The following is a 6,000-nucleotide window of genomic DNA, read 5'->3' as shown; positions in this document are numbered from 1 at the left end:
GTGCTACTGGACGCACCGATGGCTCCTCCTGGACTGTTTGGCGACGCTGTAACGGCGGTCATACACAAGTTCCAGGAGTCTAAAAAGCAGTCGGCTGCGTTTCAGCAGTACCTCCCTTGGCGATCTCGTGGGGCTGTTCGGCGGCAGCCCCAGCTTAGTCCTTCCGGGCACCGCAAAGCCCAGAGACAGAGCGTGGTCACGTGATCTTCGTGGGCGGGGCCTAAGGGCCCGAGGTGACGCTCTAGGCCCAGGAAGGAGCCTCCAACAAACGGGCAGTGGTGCGTAGATCCTGACGGTCTACGGTTGGGGGGATGGGGCACACCTCATGTGATGGTGCCCATCCATCCCCTGCACCACCGGGGCGCTAGGCCGTTGACTCCGCCACAGGATGTGCTCCAGAGCACGGCCCCCTCCAGCGGGCACCTCCCTCCACTTCCGCCCAAAGTCTCGGTACGCATTGGGGAGGCCCGCCGCCTCTCAGGAAGTGTCAACGGCCGCAGTACGTGGCTCCGGCCGTTCGGGTCATGGAGGCCGGTCTGTCAGCCCTGCCACAAGATGTGCTTCAGGGCGTGGCTTCCCTCCAGCGGTTCGCTCCCCACCTTTCCACCCGAAGGTTTGTTGTGGAGGGGGAGGGTCCGCCGCCTCTCGTCGAGGTGCCATCAGCTGCAGGGCTTGGCCCCAGCTGCTCTGAGTGGGTCAGAGGCCTGCCCTGAGGGCCTGTTTCCCCTGAGGATTTTTCTGACAGTTTGGGAGGAGCTGCCAGGAGTCTCCCGGTGGATCCTGCGGACCATAGAGGACTGCTACCTGGTTTAGTTAGCGTGCTCTCCTCCCTGTTTCAAAAAGATGTGTCCCACTCCTGAGGAAAGGAGCCATCGAGGTGCACCCCCCCTCCCCCCCCGGTTTGAGAGTCAGGCTTTTACAGCCCGTACTTCATCGTTCCAAAGAAGGATGGCGGGTTGCGTCCCATTCTAGATCTAAGCTCCTTGAACCGCTCTCTCAGGAGCCTCAGGTTCAGGATGCTCACCCTCAGGGAGGTCATGACTCAGATCAGGTCAGGGGACTGGTTCGTCACAATAGATCTGGAAGACGCGTACTTTCACGTTTCCATCCTTCCTGCACACAGGAGGTTCCTGAGGTTTGCTTTCGGGGCGAAGCTTACCAATATCGGGTCCTCCTGTTCGGCCTAGCACTCTCGCCCCGCACCTTCACGAAATGCGTCAACGCAGCACTGACCCCGCTGCGGCTCCAGGGCATCCGCATTTTAAATTACCTCGACAACTGGTTGATTCTGGCTCAGTCAGAGCGCCAGGCATTGCATCATCAAGATGTCGTCCTCGCCTGCATGAAGGTGCTTGGGTCTCAGCTAAATGCCAGCAAAAGCGTGCTCTCTCCAGCACAGAGAAACACCTTTTTGGGCGCGTTATGGGACTCGGCCAGGATTCAGGCACGGTTGTCACCTGCTCGGGTCAAAGTCATCCTCACCTCTGTCAGGAGAGTGCGGGAAGGCCAGCCACTCACTAGCAGTTACAGAGGCTGCTAGGGCTCATGGCTGCAGCATGCAGCATAATCCCGCTCGGCCTCCTGCACATGAGGCCCCTCTGGTGGTGGCCCCGGGGCAGGGGGTTTTCTCTCAGGGGAAACTCATATCGTTCCATCAAGGTCTCGCGGCGTGCTCTTCGAGCCTTGGATGTTTGGAAGGACCTAACGTTTCTGTCCCAAGGCCCCGTGTTGGGGGCTCCATGTCACCACGTGACGCTAACAACGGACGCCTCCCTCACGGGGTGGGGTGCGGTCATGAGTGTCCACTCCACCCAAGGTCTGTGGAGCGGCCCACGTCTCTCGTGGCACATAAATTGCCTGGAGATGATGGTGGTGTATTTTGGGATTAAAACTCTTCCTCCCGGACCTGCGAGATCGTCATGTATTGGTCCACACGGACAATACTGCGGTGGTCTCCTACATCATCCACCAAGGGGGTCTCCGATCTCACCCTTTCTACAAGCTAGCATGAGCGGTCCTCTTGTGGTCTCGGGACAGACTCCTCTCTTTGAGGGCCATTTATATCCCGGGACGGTTGAATGTCAGGGCAGATGCCCTGTCGAGGCAGGGGCTGAGGCCTGGGGAATGGCGTCTCCACCCCGAGGTGGTGGAGTTCATATGGCGGAGGTTCTACAGAACCCAGGTGGATCTGTTTGCGACCCGGGAGACCTCGCACTGTCCCCTTTGATGCTCTCTCTCTCACCCAGCCCCGTTAGGTCTGGATGCCATGGTACAGTCATGGCCGAGGCTACGCCTGTACGCCTTTCCTCCGATTCCACTGCTCCCTGGAGTTCTGGAGAGAGTTCGCCGGGATGAAGTCCGTCTCCTCCTGGTAGCACCTCGATGGCCGGGCAAGCCATGGTTTGCGGATCTGGTGTCCCTACTCGAGGGCCCTCCGTGGGAAATTCCTCCCAGGAGGGATCTCCTCTCACAGGCGGGCGGAACCCTGGTGCACCCCTGCCCAGAGCTGTGGAGGCTGTGGCTGTGGTCCCTGAGGGGGCACAGCTCATAGCAGCTGGTCTCTCTACAGAGGTAGTAGAGACTCTTCTCCGCTCCAGAGCTTCCTCCATTTACAGCCCCCGAACAGAAGCGACAGAACCGACTGTGTCCAGTGCGAGCACTGGTCACTTACCTTCACAGGACGAGTCCGTGGAGAGAATCAGTGCAGCTGCTCGTCTGCTACGGCCCTAACAGGAAGGGTTTCCCGGCCGCTATGCAGACGTTGAGCTGATGGGTGGTGGATGCGATTATCGGCTCACAAGCCCTCTGGCTTCCCCGCACCGTTCGGGGTCCGAGCTCACTCCACCCGGAGTGTGGCGGCCTCTACGGCCTAGTCCGCTGGAGTGGCACTCCAAGACATCTGTGGCGCTGCGGGTTGGTCCACCCCGCTGACCTTCATCAAGGTCTACGACCTTGACCTCAGAGCCACCCCGGGCCTTCTGTCCTATGTGCAGGTGCCAAGGCCCTCACTCTCTACGCAGGGTCTGGTCAGTGTGGCATGATTGGGCACTTGTTCCCATAGCATTTCGACGCAGCTCCGCCGATGACGTCACGTCCCAACGCCTATTGGTCAGATTACACACGTGGTTCAGAGCGCGGCCACGTAGGGGCGTTCCCATAGTGTTTCGACACAGCGTCTCGTTCCTCAGGGAACTAGGGTTACGGTTGTAACCTAGAGACGACCTCTACTGTGTCTCCTGGGCACCTCAGGTACGCATACAAATGCTGGGTCATTTCAAGAGGGCTCTCTTCAAGGAGGAAAAGAAGTTCATAAGAATAAAGAAATTTATACAAATTTAAAACATCATGAGGATGAGAAAATTATGACAGAATTTTTACTTTTGGGTGAACTATCCCTTTAAAGCTGCTGGCATGAATGAAAAAATAATTTCATTCATGCCATAAAATCATTTTAAACAGCCTTTAGCTAATAGTGTGTCTGTCTCATACACAGACAGAATCATGACTATCCTTAGTACATAACTTATCAACCAGCTGTAGATTATAGCTTTGCACAATTAACTTACAAATATAGCAATAATTTAAGCTCAGATAACATTTGGCTAAAGTCGAATTTAAAATTTGTTAATAAGTGACTGATAACAAAAGCTTACCTCAATATGCTTTTTAAATTAGATGGCAAGTTTTTGAAAGCCATTAGCTTGTGGTATTTGAACATACAGTGAGGACCATAAGAATTGTGAGAAGGATACAATGGATTTGCAATGAAGCAATAAAGGTGTAATTCAAGGGGCTTAACCAAATAATATTGTTTAACCATTTGGGTATTACAGCCATTTTGCACATAGTCCTTCCATTTTCACATCCTCAAAAGTAATGGAACACTTGACTGATAAGCAGTTTAATGGCCAGGTGTAGCCATTTTCCTTGTTTTTTCAATAAAATTAAGGAGGTAAACTGCAGTTATTTCCATGTGTTTTACAACTACCAATTTATATTTGTTAGCTGTTCATGAGGGAACGCTCAATATATGATCCAAATCATGCAAATAGGTGTAAGTCTAAGGGGCCAGCTGAAAAAAACAAAAACAAAACAGAGCTCTTAGAGAGATAAAAGAAACTTTCCGAGTAACCAAATTAACAGCAATATGTTTTTTCCTTGGTGAAGAAAAAACCCTTCACAATATAGAGCCAAATCAAGAACACTCTTGAAAGTGTCAATCCAGTGACACCTTGATGAAAGAAAATGATAAAAATACAGAGTTTACTATACAATGTAATCGACTAATAACAGTCAAGAGCAAAAAGGACAGATTAGACTTTGCTAGAAAACATTTTAAAAAGCAAGAAGCTTAAAAAGCTGTTGCAGATTGATGGGAAGAGAAGTGTATGGAGAAAAAAGGTGTGGCTTATGATCCAAAGCATACCACATCATCTGTTAAACATGGTGGAGGCAGAGCGATGGCATGGGCATGTATGACTACAAGTGGAACTGGGTCTTACCTGTAGATAATAGAGGCAAATTCAATAATATGTATCTCGATTCTCATTCTCTACTGACAGTGTGTGCCTCAGTGAGTCAGTTATCATTATGATCTAAAGTTTGTCTAGAAAGTGCCATAACATGTCCTTGTATCAATTAAAACATCTGTTATTCCTATTTTCCATTATATCCGAGAAAGACAAGCTTTTTGACAGCTGCTGGCTGTTGGAACAGAAATGAATAATAAATACTTAAACCTATAAATGTTGCCATCAGCTTATGTCTTTGTCAGAAAGATTTTCCTTAAGTGTAATGCATGTTATTATAGTTATTATATATATATATATATATATATATATATATATATATATATATATATATATATATATATATATATATATAAATATTTTTTAAAGAAACTCTGTGGTTTTTCATATTTCAGGAAATTCTAAACTAATTTAGACTTTTCAATTACATGATACTGCGTCTTAATTTGACATGCAGATGTGAGAACAAAGTTAGTCCTAATTCACAACCAATTACAGTACTTTAACAAGCTCACTCTCTTCTCATCCCTTAAATAAAGGATTATAATCTAAAGCTCAGCTGCGCTGTCCCCCAGGTATTTTGGGGGACTTGCACAGTGTGTATTAAAATACTGAGAGGATAAAAGACTGAATACACCTTTTATGGATTTGATTTTGGTTTTATTTGTATTTCTGTACAATGGTAACAAACAGAGTATCAATATGACTCTCAATCCAAATCTTAAGAGCCCATGCAGTGAAGTCACAAACTGAATATGAACTTGAAACAACTTCTAAGAGAAATCCTTATGATGGTGGTTCACAAAGATAAGATTTTTACATTTTATTTTAACAGTACAATACAAACAATTTCTTGGGCAGAACACTGACCAGAAACCCCAGAATATCAGGGCCTTAAATCACTCTGCATTCATGTGAACATTGCAGGGCTGTGATGAAAGCTATTTTCAAGCCTCATGAAACGTATTATTTCAACTCTTTTATTCATGTTTCACACAAAATGGACTCTCATACTCATTTTAACCCTCTATCATTTTATTTGATTGGCATCTCACAATGACTCACAGTAGTGCTAAGAATCATACTTCACATTAAAAGTAATATATCATATAGCCATAGGCTATAAGATATTTTTGACAGCTCCATAGGTTGAATCTTTGCAGAATTGTACTTCTCTCGTGAGATTGCTGATAAAAGTACTGCCTGAACATTCTAGTACTGACTTGATCATATGTACATTTAAGTAGTTTCATTTAATATACACTGTGTTTTGAGCAGTTTGAGCATTTGAGGTAGTGGAGTTCAGTGCATTAGAAATACAGTATACAATACATTACAGTAGCTAGGGTTGAAACACATAACTAAGAATTCACAATCAGTCAATTAAGACTGTATTCAAAGCTTGTGACTTAAGTTCAAATGTTATTTATGGAGAAATATGTATTCACATTTTGCAGTTTACCTGCATGTA

This window comes from Tachysurus fulvidraco, chromosome 9 (assembly GCF_022655615.1).
Source record: "Tachysurus fulvidraco isolate hzauxx_2018 chromosome 9, HZAU_PFXX_2.0, whole genome shotgun sequence".
In the NCBI taxonomy this organism is placed as follows: domain Eukaryota; kingdom Metazoa; phylum Chordata; class Actinopteri; order Siluriformes; family Bagridae; genus Tachysurus; species Tachysurus fulvidraco.
This window is presented reverse-complemented; position numbering follows the sequence as displayed.